Source organism: Aythya fuligula, chromosome 2 (genome assembly GCF_009819795.1).
Source record: "Aythya fuligula isolate bAytFul2 chromosome 2, bAytFul2.pri, whole genome shotgun sequence".
Taxonomy (NCBI): Eukaryota; Metazoa; Chordata; class Aves; order Anseriformes; family Anatidae; genus Aythya; species Aythya fuligula.
Window position 1 is genome coordinate 46,613,109 of NC_045560.1, and position 16,156 is coordinate 46,629,264.

The following is a 16,156-nucleotide window of genomic DNA, read 5'->3' on the forward strand; positions in this document are numbered from 1 at the left end:
GAAACATTATCAGGAGGGTGGAAAGGGCTGGGAAGTGACAGTGCTGCGAAGGAGCACCTAGCAGCTACTGACGGTGGATGCCGAGGTCAAAACACTGAAAAGAGCGATTCTAATAATGTACTAAGCACTTGCTTTTGAAAACTGGGCTACTGCAGACGAGACTTCGCCAGGAAAACAAGGGTACTCTTAATCTCAGTTAGAACAAAACAAAGTTGTTTGGTCAAGGCAAAGCCGTCTGCAGTTTTACTATGGGAGTACGCCAAGTTTAAGAGTGAGGAGCCCACCCAAACATAGTTTCTCTACAGTAGGACTTTTATTTTACCTTGCCTTAGATTCAGTGCCAAAAATGATGCCTTTAAATCTCTGCCAAAGAATGTAGAGATAAAAAGAATCAGATACTTCTAAAAAGTCTAAGTTTAGTAAAAGCAAAAAGTCTACTTTTTTTTTTTAATATTTTTTTTTAGGATTTTGTGTTGAGAGAGAGACTACTTGATAAAGACATAATAAGATCTGCAGAGCTTTTACACCAGCATGCAATTGGACAGTTGCAGCATTTTGTTGTGTATCTTGAGGACAGGAACACCCCGATTAGAAATCAGGAGGGGAACACCTCAAGTGTCTCGTAGTTGTCCTTCGCAAATCTGGTGTTGTATGCAAAAAGCGTCCTTGTGAAATCAGGGAAAGGTATTTTCTGGTTTAATACAAAGGAAAGGCAAGGGAAGGCTACCACAGCTCTCTTGGCAATAAAAACTTGATGCACGCAGTCTCAGTGGGACTAGAGCCCTGGCACCCAGGCTGTTTTATTCTGCCCTGTTAAATTGAAACAAACAATTCAGCTGCCTCAGTCTCCTCTTTTCTCCTCTGACACGCCAACTATCCCTAGAGAAGAGATTAAGCATTGTTCTGAGCGGTGCCACAGCAGCAGCAGCAGCAGTTTTATAATTTAAGGACTGCATAAAATTTATGGAGCACTGAGCAGAGCTTAAATCAATTTTACGATTTTCATAAATTATTCCAGGCAGACCGTGTTTGCGTAGCAGGCTGGTGATGTTCGAGGTGTTTATCCAACGAACAACAACAGTCAAAACAGGGGTTTCAAAGGCACCTGTGGGAATTATGCATCCAAGGTTGGTGGGAATTAGAGGACCTGTTCCTTTGAGCCAGTTGGTATGCCACTATTAATTTGTAATCGTGCCAAATTGTACATATTTGTTAAAAATCCAAGTTAGAGGAAGGTGAAATTCAAAGGATATTGTAAAGTTCACTGCTATTGTGCTTAATGTGGTAACTTACAACAGTGGCTGCTACCTTGGAGTTGTATTTCAGGTAAAATACCACTGTGGCACGTGAAGAGTTAGCCTTTTTCTTACTGCAGTGCCTTTTTATGCTGTTTAGGCCCCAATTACTACCAGGAACCTTGTTCTCCATCTGCTTGAGGCTGCACATGCCAATTGCTCCGTGCACAGGCAGCTGCTATGAAGAAGGATCCACCTTCAGAGCAGGAAGAGAAAAAATAGCTGGTTCCTCGTAGCCCGTTTCCAGATTGTGTAAGATAAATCTAATCCCATGCAATATAGATTTGAACAGAGATTCAGCTTTCCTCCTGGACAACTAGCTAACTTGATCAGGGTAATCTGAGATGAAGAGGTTTAAATTCAAGGGAGTTAAGTGTTTTAACACTCCAGCATCTTGCCACTGAATTCCTGTAGCCAACAGCGTACATAAATGAGGAGTGACTGACTCAGCGGCCATCCTGCAGGAGTGATCTGTGGCTACTGCGAATTAAAAACTGAACACGGGCCATGATGTGAGGAAAGCTGCTGCAATTTAGGCTCTATAAATAACTTGCCATGGGGAGAAAAAGTGAAGCAGTCCTACCCTGCTTATTCTTTGCTCCAGACCCTAGCTGGAGTAATGTGTCTGCTTTAGTGCGCCGTACTTCAAAAATGAAAGGTGCAGGCCAGTTGGGAAGCCCAGCAGAAAGTAATGGCATTGATCAGCAGTCGAGAAAACATGACTTGTGGGGGAATAGATGAAAGAAATGGGTTTGTACACCTAGAGAAAGGAGATGCAGTGGAGGGAGTAAGAATGTGGTACCACTCTTGAGATGTGTAAAATTTGCAGCAAAGAGGAAGGTAATAAATTGTTCTGTGTGTCCACTGGGAATAGAAAAAAAAAAAAAAAAAAAAAAAAAGCTAATGGATTTAAATGGCAGCAAAGGAGATTTAAGGAAGATATTAGGACAGGCTTTCCAGTGGTAACTGTAGTGAAGTACTGAAACAGATTGCCTGGGGAGGTTCTGGGATCTTCATTGCTAGCCGTTTTTAAGAACAGGTTAGACAAACATCTGTCAGGAATGATTTGGGTATAATTGATCTTGCCTTAGGGCAGAGGGCTGGACTAGATGACCTCGCGAGGTCCCTTCCAGCCCTATTTTCTATGGTTCCCTCATTAGGAAGGCTGATTGGATATTCCTAGGACCTTATCATTCCTTTTAGAAGCAAAAACAGACCGCAGCAATGCCAAGAGTCAGATTTAAACTGACAATATCTAGGGAAATTCAGAGCTTAAGGTTGATAACTCCACGCTTAATTATTAACATTTGAATGCATGAAACAAAACTGGACGTGTTCAAAAGCTAAATTCTTGGGAGGCTGCACAACCCAGGCCTTTACGACCAGACCACGATCTTTCTAATAGCACAAGAAGCTGTTTCGTCTAACATTAATCTTACATGCTGCAACTTTGATTTCATCACTTGAACTTAGTAGCTGGCATTGTTCTTCAGCACCTAACATCCTCCAGGTGAGGATGTTCTGCATGTCATCACATATTTGGCCACGTGTTATGCTTCCACTCACTCCAAAGCTCCTTCTTCCACTCCAATTTATCATAATGCCAGCGCTCAGCTTCCCCATGTGGCTGTGTTGAAATCACTAACACCACTGTTAAAGCGTGTAGTACATCTCTCTCCGTTCTCAGACGCGGTATATTCCTCCCGCTGCTTTCTGCTCACGTTCTTTTATTCCTGTTGATAACTTTCATTTTCATCTGTCTTTTGCTGCTTTCCCTTCAAGCTGTGCTTGCGTTGCAAACTGCGGTTCAGCAGTTTAGCAACTGGATTGCGTCCAAATATTACCAAATGCCACATCTTTTAATATCAGGCGGAGCAGCTTGAATTTTCTTCATCGCAGTGCTGTGAAAGACACACTGGCATGTTTTCTGTGCGAATGCCAAAAAAAAAAAAAAGAAAAAAAAGAAAAAAAAGAAAAAAAAAAAAAAAAAGGCAACAAAAGATGGGGAGTGTGAAGCAAGCTGAAATGTCTGCATTCCCAGAATTTTCTGTTCTCCCTGATCTCAGGTTTTAGTTCATGACCCAGCTGCTGATTTATGTAACTCAGTGGAACTATGCCAGTTTAGAGCAGCCAAAAATTTGGCACGGTCGCATTTGTGATTGGCGATACCTTAGTGTTCAGCTGTGTGACCCCACATGTGTCTTTCCCCAAAGTTCGTGTGTATTCTTTGGTCATCACAGCCCTCAGGCTCTGAAAACCTCTCTGTCAAACCATGAAGTGGGGTTATTATGAAATACATACACACACACCTACATGTATGTATGCACACAGAAATATTTGAGTTTGATTTGACTGGAAAGCCTTTTCATGGCTTTTGAGCCATGAAAACTCTGCAACTACATGGAGGGCAGAAACTGAAGTAAAAATATAAAGAAAAACAGAAAAAAATGGGTTTTTCATATAACCACATGCTTTCCAAAGCTAAGATTTGAAAGAATTCAACATATCCCATGAAAGCTGGCAAAATTATGACTGGATGTTTGGTCATTAAATCGTTTTAATGCATATTACAGAGCGAAGGATGGTACCACTTGACTGTGGCACTGAAGCTGTGGGCATTGTGTGAGGTTTGCTGTAGAGGAGGGCTTCCCTTGGTGGCTGTGGGCTTCAGAACAGAGTCAAGAGTAGTTTTTGTGATGTTTGCTCCTCTGTTTTGCTCCAGACTTGCACGTTACATGTTCTGGGGAGAGATGGCCAAAGCAATGCAGATATGCTGGTGTCCAGATCATGACTACCTTACTGTGTGTGTTGTGCATTCTTTGTGCATATCCCTGGCTCCTGCTGTGTTTGCATATGTTGGGAATAAAGAATATCTCCAGGTAGGTGCTCCACAACCCGTGTACCCCTGAAATTTCAACTTAAAGTGCATTTGGATCAGCACAAGCCTTTGTCTGAGGATGAATTTCCCTCATCACTTGTTTCTACTTTGCTTTGCTCACAACATTAATTTTCTTTCCCCTGTTGGTACAGTCCATGTCAAGGGATCACTTGACCTTGAAATGCAGTTTCATTCATTTTACCTGTTGGTTAATGATGAGATTTTAAAGAAGGTAAGCCTTGCTTTTCAGACACTGCAATGGTGATCATTTCCTGCTCCTGTCACATATGTATAAAGTAATATTGTTTCTCAACATCTTGTTTTCCCATGTTGGTAGTTCACCGTACACCATAACACGAGGAGAATAAAATATTTTTCCTACCCTTTCTGTGTCCAGCTTACTTATTTACATATGGTGGAAATGTTTTTGGATTGTCACTGTCCTAGTGCATTTTTCCTTCTACCTCTTGGACCATTGGCTTTTTGGTTCTTCCTCCTACAGCCCCACTGCTAAGGCTACCACGTCACCTAGCAAATCTTCGCTGGGGGAGAAGGTTCCTGCTCATTACACCTCCTCAGCAGAACTGAAGTGAGCATTTGCCATGCAAGCCTGTTCCTTAAATTCAGTCAGTAAGATGTTGGCATCCTATCCCACTTCTGCAAACCTCCTGTGTTTCCTCTGCCTCCCAGCTTTGGGTTGGCACAGGCAGAGGCTGAAAGGCATGTATGGCATGTGAATGGCATGCTACCATTCCTTCAAATCCTCTATACCCTGGCCCCCTCCCTCCTGCGAGCTGCTCAGAGTTCACTGTGGCTGCAAGACTGGATTTGGGTTTTAAGCGAGTTGGAGACTTCTGTGTGTGGATGCTAAGCTTTCTTAAGACACCTTTGGGTGCTTGAGAGACTGCATAGACTAATAAATAAATGCTTTTATCTCAGGTGTCAGCTTTAGGGCAGTCATTCAATGACATAAAAATAACATACAGATGGATATCTGAGCTGTGCAGTTTAGAAAGCCAGTTCCTGGGTGATGGCTGTAAGGTGTAACTATCTGTTAGTAAAAGTTTATACAGTACCTACCGCAGAGGAGCCCTCATCTGAGCCGCAGGCTCTGGGGTGCTACTTTAGTAGAAAAAAAAAATAATAATAATTTGTAAATGAATAAAGAGAGATTTTAAAATCAATTTTCTTCACCAAACAGCAATCACTGAAATGGTTGCCTTTATCGCTGAGGACTAAGCGTATAAAATGCTTCAAGATACAGAATTGGATTCTATAAACATATAATTCTTTCATCAATAATCCTTATGAGCAGGCTTCTTTCTACACTCTCCCCTTTGCCAAAACTTTCCTCTATTATATGCTGAGCTCATTTCCCTCCTGGATAGCTGTGGATTTGTTGGTATACAAATTAATTTTGTTATTGACCAGAATGAACATTTGGAGGATAAGAATGGCATTGCTATTCATACCTAAAGGTAATCAATACAGGTACAGAGGAATAAATATTTTCTAACCAAGTAAGCATCCTGTCTAGTCTTATTCCATTTTTCTAAAACCCACAGGACTGTATCCTAGTTTCTGTACATGTGAACAAAGCAGTGATAGGCAATAGCATTTAAATCCTTCCTCCTTTTCCTTCAAAGAAAGTTCATGAGAGAGAAACTTCTGTGGTAATCTTGCCTCCTCACACTCTCTGTCTCAAAGTCAATGAACCGTAACAACCTACGCATACTGTTTGATTGCAATTGCAATAATTATTTGTTCACCATCAACTTAATATACCAAAAACAGTGGAGGAGAAATAAATCCCTGCTTGAAGTGTTTTGACATCTGTATGGAAGTGTCAGACAGCAGTTTGTGGCTATGCTGTTTAAGAGAAAGGATGTGAGGGGACATTGCATTACAACAATGTGGTGTGGTTTAGTTCATTCTGGGATTTGTATGTAAAATGAACATTATTTGTTCATTTGTTCATTTGTTCATTTGAAATGAAGCAAAGCAAAGGGGAAAGAATAGCAAGAAAGGTAAGGGTAGATTGGGAGATAAAATGTTCCTGGTATATGCCAGTGATCATCTCCAGTTACTCCTGACCAAATGTTAGTACTGTTCGCCTTGTTTCAGGCTTTTGTTCAAAGACTCTCAGGAGAGCCTCACTTGCAATCAGATTCTGCCTTAATTCATACTTAAAATCAGTTGGAGGCTGACAAAATGTCAGAGCAAAATTGTGCTTTACTTCAGCTGGCTGTTCCTTTGACAGGATTTGCTAAGAAAATGCCAGGCTGATGGGGAGAAGACCACTGGCTGCCCAGCCAGCATGATGCAGCACCAGAGAAGTCCTGGGCTCGGGGTGAAAGTCCTTCCAACATGCAGATGTGATTTGGGGTGCCCAGCACAGGGCTCCGTTGTGTCCTGCAGAGTGCATCCCCTTGGCATTATCAATGCCGCTCCTGAAAGGCTGCACTAGGAGAGGCAATGCTACCCCCTGCAGAAGGCAGTGGGGACATGGAGAAATGGAAGATGCACCTTTTGCCCAGGCCGCAGACGTGCAGACAGACAGAGGACTGTTGGGACGGCAAGGGGGCAAGCGTGTGGGGTGCTGAAGAGGATGGTGGAGGAGAGAAGGAAGAAGGAGACCTGGGCAGTTTTGAAGAGGTCTGGTGCTGGAGCATGGCTCTGCCCTGGCACCTCGACATGGTGGCAGCACCGCCACCTCCCTCAGGCTGCCATTTCCCCCTTGTGGCAGTGTGGTGGTGAAAAAGCCCCGCTCCTTCCCCTCTCTGGGCTGGGCACCGAGGTCATGGTTTGCCTGGTGGGAAGCAGCGTAGTCGCTGCTGTGGCTTGAAGTGTTCCTCAGTGATGGTGGTGCTGGAGTAAAGGGGAAAAGCTCAAATAACCTGGCCAGCTCTTGGTGTGCTTTTCTAACAAAGGACGAACAAGCAATCAGTGAGATTTTTAGGAAAAAAAAATAATAATGTTGTTTTAAGAAGGCCAGAGTTAGGCTCATGTGTGCAGCAGGATTCAGCACACAGCCATGTTTCCCCCTGCTGAGCCCCTCTCTGCCACTGAGGAGGCGTAGAGCCCCTGTGCCCGGCCTTCCTTCTCTGAACCACGTCCTTTAAGAACCACGTCCTTTAAGAACCACGTCCTTTAAGATCCACGTCCTTTAACAGCAGCCACATTTCAGATAAAAACCAGCCGGAGCCTCGCGGCTGCAGCGCGGCTGCGGGACAGCAGATGGCGGCCGCCCCTCAGGCAGCGGAGCCCGCCCGTGCCCGGCTCGGCGGCGGGGGAGCCGCGGGGCTTCCTCGGGTTGTGTCGGGCTTCGCCTCCTCGCCGGGTTTCGCCTCCTCACCGAGCTTCCCCACACCGCCGGTCACCGGGCACGGCCGGCCTGTATGGCGCTGGGGGCCGGGACCCTGAGCCCCGCCGCCTTCCTCTGTCAGGCAGTGGGTGGTTCTGCCGCAGAGGAGCTGCAGGGCACCGGGCTTTTTCTTTTTAATTTAATTTCTTCCCCCCACGTCTTCCCTCTCCCTACATTTCTACGGCACCACCTGTTGCTCGGGGTTATGTTTAATCTGAGATGAGCGAGAGGCAAAGTACAGCGAGGAGTGAGCTAAAGCAATGGTGGCGGCCCATGAACGCACCATCTCCTCCGCTGCCATCGTTCGCAGCCCCTCAGGCGTCCCCCATCCTCCTCCAATTTTTCTAGGGTGCCCACTGAGGGTGTCAGGGCTGGCCATGGGGTGAGGATGGGGGCGAGGAGAAGGAGGAAGAGGAGGAGGATGCAGGCTGGCATGGTAGACCAAGCTGTTCATGTTGCTCCAGCCACTGGCCACCACCTATGTTGGAAAAATTCCCTTTTCCAACGTAGACTGCTCATTATCGGCTGTATCTTGCTATCATTATACACAGAGGTGGCAACTCAGTCATGTGAAAAGTCTCCCCTGACTTCAGTGGCAGCCTCCCTGCCCAGCCCGGGTGTGAAGGAGGCATAACCCAATTCTGTTTGCCACTGTCTAAACTTGAACATCACGAATGTCTGAATCTTGCAAATTCTCTTTGATCTGGCTGGCTTGGTTTGCAGCGCTTGACCTGCCATTCCTACATGCTATTTGCAACTTCTCTCCCAGCACAGGTGTGACCAGAACTTTATTAAACAAAGCAAACTGAAATTGAACATTTGGGATTGAAGTGCAACTTGTGATGCAAAAGGAGAGGCCTTGATAAGATGTGATATCTAATATGTCATGAAACAGAGAAGAATTCACATCAAATTAATGGATGTTTGTGGAATTACATGGTAAAATTTCCAACTACTGGATGTTTACAGGGATATTTAATCATCAGACCTAGTGTACTTACACGGAGCTCATATGCATGGGCAAAGTCTTAGAAAGGCGCTATCTGTTGGACACATAAAAGTCATGCTGGAGCTGAGTTAGGTTTTCTGATATCTCTGAATCTGACCCATTATGGGAATAGGATCCACGCACACGTTGGGTGATGGAACTTGCACAATATGATATGGGACAGGGGCTCGTTTAAATGGATCTGCCATTTGATAGCTGCCTGGCTACTCACAGCTCCTCTGAGTGCCAGTCCCCTCCTTTCAGAAACAAGGACAGTGAGATATCAGTCCTTTCAAAGAGCATTATGAAACCTGAAGGTGATTATTTTCACACACTGTTTTCTCTTTGTTTTGTAATAGTAATTTTCCAACAGAAGTGGGCAGCAACTGAGATTTTGAGACAAACTCTTAGCAATGTACACATAGGTGGAAAACAAATCGTGTGTCCACAAGATGCACCTTTCCTTCTTAGACTCCCAATTCCATAATCTTGAATGCCTTTCAGAGACTTTTGTAGACTTAACTGGATAAAACTAAGGGATTTGGTTTTAAAACAAGCTATTTGGTTTCTCAAGCAAATAACATAGGTCAATATTATTAAACATGAAAGTCTGATGTTAAGCATCAAAATTCTTGTTTGGCATCTAAACATCTGTTCTTTGTATTCTCATCTTCTTTAGGTTGTAGCTTTTTATCTTTGTGAAGCGGAGGCCCCATGACGGCTTTCCCCATGACAGCTTCCAAGTTCTTAGCATGGTTCACGTTGTAAGTGCCAGGAGGATAAGGGTTCAAGTAAAGGTTCATCTTGGGTTCAGAGCAGCAGCTCAGAATCTATGCTTGTTGCTTTGCTGCAGCAGAGCAATTGTAAACACAACCTCTCTTGCACATTTTGAGGCTCTGAGCACAGGTTGCCCAGTCACACAGCTGGCTGCTGCAGTCCTGCTGATGGGGTTCCTTTCCTGAGCCTGCTGCCAGGACCTCTCCACCCGTGCTGGTTCCACCAAGACAACATTGAGCCACATGACAGAGAGCAGGGAGAGGGGAAGAACACAGTCTGTCTCTAGACACCTTTATTCTGTCCTGCCTTCATTGCCTTGCCACTGGAAGCATCACTTTTGCATAGCCTGTCTGTCTGCATCCGTGAGAGAATGAGACAGAGGTAAACCAGACACCAAGGCAGCAAAGCCATCACTACTCGCTGTTCCTGAAGAAGGATAGGGCCTGTGGGCTTTGCTGTTGCCACTGCGTTTGTTCCTGTTGCAGATCAGGGATGAAGCCACAGCCACTGCAAAGAGATCCAGAGCATCTTTTCCACTTAAAGCTGCATTTTTACCTCTCTCCCTTCTCTGCCAGCATAGGTGATTGCACGCTTTGCTTATGCCTCCAGTTCGTCCTGTTTATACCCCCAATGATGATAAGGGACTTCAAAGTCCTTGCCTTATTACAAACAACAAGTATTAATAAATATATATTAAGAACTGCAGAAATTGATGTTACTAATAATTAAATTGGCAACCCTATCTGCAGTGCAGCTGGCCGGGGTTAGCTTCACTTTGCTTTGGCAGCTGTGTCCACACTGTCTAGAGGTGACACTTAAGTTCCTGTTTGCCTCTCAGGCAGGCAGTGAGCCTGTAAACGTAACTCTTTGAAGCCAGGGCTCTTTGCATGGCTAAGCACGTCCAACATGCTCCAGTGCCACCAGGCACACGTGGGAGACAGGCCACAAGCTATCTGTGGGGGCAGTGGAGCTCACTTGTAACTAAAGCCACTCCAAGAGCTGCTCTTTCAAGAGGGGTCCAGATGAAACCAGAGAGGCTGTTTACTCCATGCAAAATAAAGGTTCGAAAGCTCAGGCATCCTTTTTAATCTATAATGAGGGAGACGCTGTTGGTCGTATCATGGACATTGCTCTATTTCAGGAAGTCTCGATGTGGGGCAGTTGTCCCCCCTCCCAGTGGGGGATCACAAACAGGTGTCAGGGTTTTATGGCCATCCGGACCTTCTCAGGTTGCTGAACGGGTGGGGGAATCCCTTCCAGATCCTGACTCACTGCGAAGGGAATTCCAGGGGGTTCCTGGTGTGGAAAAGGCTGACAACCCAGCTTTGCTCTAATTATAGTATCACAAGGAGGCAGTAATAGAGGTGCAGGCGACGGAGGCTGCTTACTGCCCCCCTCTTTCATCCAGGAAGCACTTTAACTTTCTTTGCATCCACTTTTAACTGCTCTGGAGTACTGAAAGCTCAAGAGCTCCTCGTACTTAAACCACAAATCAAAGACAGAAAGACTGAGAGAAGATTCGTTCATTTTCTTACAGATCAACCAAAGTCCATCCTTCAAACTCCAGCATAAGCTTCTGCAGGATAAGACCCTACGGTGAAACACAGGCTTTGAATTTCAAGCCCAAACTTCTCCCACCACATGCAAAGACTTTGCTATCACTCTGATCCTTGTCATCACATCTGCTTGATCAAAGCATGCTTGGACAGAAAGTGGGAGTTGTGATTGCCAAGCAGAGAAAAATAGTAGCTGTAAGCCTTATCCAAGCCTGACGCTGCTCCTATGGCTGCTCTCACAATAGGTGTTGCCTTTGCCTGCAGAGCCAGTATTTAACACCTTTGCTTGTAAGAGCTCCAGATAACCTCCTCTGCAGGAGGTGCTACAGAGGAGCAGGAATCTCCCCCAGCTTATTCAAACAAAGCCTTGGGGTTTCTGAAGAATGTGCAGGACACACTGTCCAGGAATGAATATCCCCACTATCTTTACCTATTTGTCAAAGCTTAATTTTGCTGAACGTTTTATTTTTTATTTAAATCACCCAGCCTTTTCCACACTGCTTCTCCTCCACCCTGTGGTAGCTCTTCCCTGGACTGTAAGCATTTGCATTGGGCAAACGTATCAGTGGATTTAAAAAAACGAAACAGGTACTTTACATGTAATTAATTTAGTGATTTGCTCAGCTGCTGATTCACGTGCATAACCTCAATTAACATTAATGGGAGTTATGTAGGCATGTCAAGGGCAGAATAGACCCCTAATAATCTAACATGGAATGTTATTACATTACTGCTGTAATTATATCCTGCACACCCATCATTTCTACTTTGCTTCATGAACTGCTCTTCAAATGCAGTGGCTAGTCATCTATTATGCTGTGTGCATTAATGCTGAGGTTACAGGAACCATTATCATTTGTTCTTCATCGTCCTGCTGCCTGTCCACAAAGCATACACGTACCTAAATAAGTAACTATCCAGTTAGTGTTTTGCAAAGCTACAAGTTTTTGAAGGTGATTCTGGAAGCCAGAAACAGCCACAAAAACAAGCCTCAGCAGAACAACTTGTCATCTCTCCTTCAACATTTAATTTTAATTTGTTTTTAATTGGAATCTGAGCGAGCATGGTTAAGATACCTTTAGCCTCATGGTCAAAGAAAGTCAAGCATAGATGAATCATACCTCTCAAGGAGGTGTTGAAACTGTTTTGCTATTTTGGAGTCTGGTCATTGTAAAACTCTTCCTCTTCTGCAGGAGGGAAGAGGAGGGGTCAGTCCTATCCTCATGCACCAGTTGGATTTTAGTGGAAACTAAAGAAATTGAGAACAATGAACCTTATCTAACCCCCATAAATAGCAATTTTCAGGTAACTGAGCTGAACACAGCTGACTCAGTCTGTTTCACCTTTTGTTCTGTCCAGTGAAATTGTTGCATATGGACAACCACTTTCCAGGTTCGGCTGTGGGATATATTCTGCCGTGTGTGTGCACTACCACTCCCTGAACTGTCACATGCATTTCAGTATTTTTTGTCTCGAGGCTCTCTCCTGCTGTTCTGCAGAAGGTAAGGCCTAATATTTCTGTGTTATGTGGGCTGCTGTTCAAACCTGTGTGGTTGCAGCAGCACAGTACATCCCCACAACTAATTGTCAGCTCCCTGTGGCCATCTTGGCACGACAATTATACCCAGTATCTTGGCTATTATACTGCTGGGGAATCACAGGTAGCTCTGCACCTTTAGAGGATCACACAGCTCCACCAAGTCGTTCAGATTAGCGTGGCAATTAAGGGATAGCGAAGAGCTGGGAATCCTTAATGCTGACTGACAACATGGCACTACTAGATGAAAAGGGGAAAAAGAAAGCCACTGTGAAAACTGAAACACTGTGAAATGGCCAAAGCCCCTGAGCTAAGGCACTTTTTATGCGATTGCCATCAGGCAGGGAGGCAGCATGTCCTGGGCTGAAGGTACTGACTGATACCAACATCCCCCAACCTCTTGCAGAGGAATTTGATTTTACTACTTCTGTTTGTGTAGGCCCTAATGTTTGCTAAAATGTTTGCTAAAACAGAGCTCTGTTTCCAAGGTAACAGCTACCTAACTTTATTACTAAAACAGTGCTAATTCAGGCAGGGATCTGAACAAACAGATTCATGTTAATTTCAAGCTCCATTAAAAACACAAGGAAAAAAAAAATCAATGTTTGCCAAATGGAAAAAGAGAAAAAAATCAATAGAGAAATTTTATTTTCAGCCTTTTAAGTGGGGTTTAGTAAACAGCAGAGGTTAAAAAAGTAAAACTACGTGAGAGCAGCCCACAGCATCCTTGTAAGCTGTAAACAGGAGAACAAAAAGATTTAGTGATAATGTAGGAATAATAGCTAGGGCTGTAAAACCCTAATGCCTTGAGAAATCGAGGCACAGGAGCGGGATGACCTGTCTCAAGCCATGTGCCTCCAGGCTGTGACTGCGGAGCAGCGACCAGAAGGCTTGGAGCAGAGCAAAGGTGTGATTGCATCACGTCCTGCGCTGCCCCAAGCAGTGTGGGCGACAGCAGCTGTGCCCATGCTACTGCCAGGGTGCTAACATTTGCTAGCAACCAACACACAAACGCTCCAGCGATCCTGGTTATGCGGTTTGATTCCTAATATACGCCGAAGCCCGTGCTGCCCCCGCTTGCCCCTTGCCAGCAGAAAGGCAGGTACGGTGCACGTGCTGAGGGCACGCTGGCACGGCGGCAGCTGTGACTATCGGGTGACATGTGCTGCTCCACAGGCTGCTGGCCGTGGTCACTCAGAGATCTGTGTCCATATCCTCACTGCCCTGATCCTCTGCGCTGTCCTCCCCAAGTGTAAAATGTTGGGTGACACCGAGTTCTGGGTTTCCCGGTGCTCTTCGAAGCTAAGGGCTTGGGGAAGGCTGGGAGAGCTGTTGTGAAGTCAGGCTTTTCCATGGTAATTCAGCCATGGGCTCTTCATGCTTCACATGACGTTTATCAGATCCCTGAAGCCCTCATGCCTTTCCTTCCAGTTGAGATTGTCTTGGTATGTCCTGGTTCTGAAGCTGCTAGAAAATGATTTTCACAAGGAATAGCAAGGAATAACAATGACTTTTCCCCTTCACTGGGCCGTGTCTTTTCCAATTTGCCACTGTTAATAAAACATTTCTCATTTCCAAAATTGGGATGGAGGAGAGAAAGATGATGTAGAGAGAAAAATTCTGAATTCCCTGCAGTAGTGTGTTCCCACAGACAAAATATTGTTTGGCTGTTTAAAAGAGTGAAAATAAGTGACCCTAACCTTGGAGAGCCTCAAGTGCAGATAGTGACAGTTCCTGATAGAAGTCAGGTGTTCAAGATCCAAGTTATTTCATGATTTTCAACAATGGGATGTCTCATACCTTCTCTAAAACGTTTGCTACTGACTGAAAGAAATGAAATTAAATTTTAGCTAGGTGTGTGAGTATAGATTTTACCTTTCTGGCTAGAAAGCAGTGAAGGTTATGCCACATGCTTGCCCTTGGGCAGAGCTCTGCGTGTGAATAACACTCGATCGAGCTCAATAGGCCTCTCCAAAAAGAGGAGGTAGGGAACAGAATGCATAGCTGGTGCTTGTACCTCTAGTACTTATTTTTGAATTGTTACCTTCTTGCACCTGTAAAGAAAAATCTGAGAAGACAAAAAGCCAAATCTCCAGTGCACATTTACATGGCTGTAGTACAGCCTGAGACAAATCTGTTGGGGATGTGCTTGTAGGGCCTATCCTGTAATGAAACAGTGCAAATGAGACAAAACAATCAATGGCACAATGCAGTTGTTTATTTATGGTTATCTTCCTAGGGAGAACTAATGTTTAGAACCCCTGTTTAGCACAACAGAAGGTACAGCCAAGGAAAACCTGAGTGCGGCCGTCCTTTGGAAGAAAGGACTGATGACAACAGAGGTCTCTGGCAACGTTTGAGATGATTTTTGTCAGGACAGCTGGCTCATTAGTTGTTTGGATAGCCACCGCCTATTAAAATGGCACGTGATGCCCTGTTCCTCCCCTCCTCTTCCCCTTCTCTAGCCACCGCACTGTATTGCGTTGTTTACCCCATATTCTACATGGTATTTACTTTAAATCTACTTTGATTCACTTACTGCACCTTGGCATCCCATCAGCTGGCAAACACGAGTAATGAAGTGAAGGGAACATAGTTAAGTTGATATCTTAAATGCACACAAATCCCCCATGCTGTGGCAGCAACAAAATGAATAACAAACATACTGCATGAAAATCCTCTTAAGTTCCTTTTTTTCGATTCCAGCCTTGCATACAACAGGAGGAACATCTTAAAAAATAATCCCATAATATTCCTGAACTAACAGCACTGGCATGAGGTAAAAGATGGTCTTCTTATGCTTTTCTGCATATCTCAGACAATCACAGCTGCTGCTAGTAAATTAATGGCTGCAAGGGGGTTGGGAGAGGGAGAAGGAGAAGAAGAAAGGGAAATGGAAAGCCTTGTAGGTGGCCTTGTCTCCGCCAAAACTAAATATTTTCATTGGAGCTTTTTCCATTCAACAATTGGCAGCTTTATCCAGAGACCTTACACAGACATAAAAATTCTTGCTGTTCTGCAACTGCCTGCTAATGGGACACAGCACTGCCAGTTGATGTACATGAATGAATATCTATTTAATAATGGAATTATTCTTCTCCTAAGATGCCTCTCTTCTTTCTTTTCCTTTCTTTTAAATTCTTGCCTGCTGGGTCTGCCCACTTCCCTCTGCCCTAGAAATTAAACCTTGGCACTTTCTTTATGCAAGATTTATGCTAGCAACATTGGCTGGTATTTCATTGTCAGTCAGGGTGTGATTCTGCTGTGACATTTCCAGCTATATTTTTATGGCAGCTGCAGTTATACCAACATCAAGCATAAAAACAAACATTTTTATTTTATTTTTTTTCCCCTGGCAGAGTTCATTTACATCAGTGAACCAGACTAAAAGGTGCACTACCCAAAGCACTTTTGGCTGGTATTGCTTACATTTGCCCTAAAGGGCTTTGCTGGGATGGGTATAGCTGGGCTGCCGGCAGCCCAAATGGTGCATGCGTGTGTGTGTGTGTGTGTGTGCATGTGTGGAGAGTGGTGGAGTGCTGAGTGAATAGTAAAAGAAAAAAAAAAAAGAAAAAGAAAAAAAGATGCAATCTATTATTCTGGGATTTGGGTTTAAAAATAAAAAATGGTTTGGAGAAAAATTAGCATGGCATCCTGACATGTAGAGGTCCTGTCTGGGTGCTGTGACGTGGGCTGCTTGTTGGTGTCAGCAGAGGTGGCCACAGCTTTTTGCTGTCCGAAGCAGACTGTGGTAGAACAAG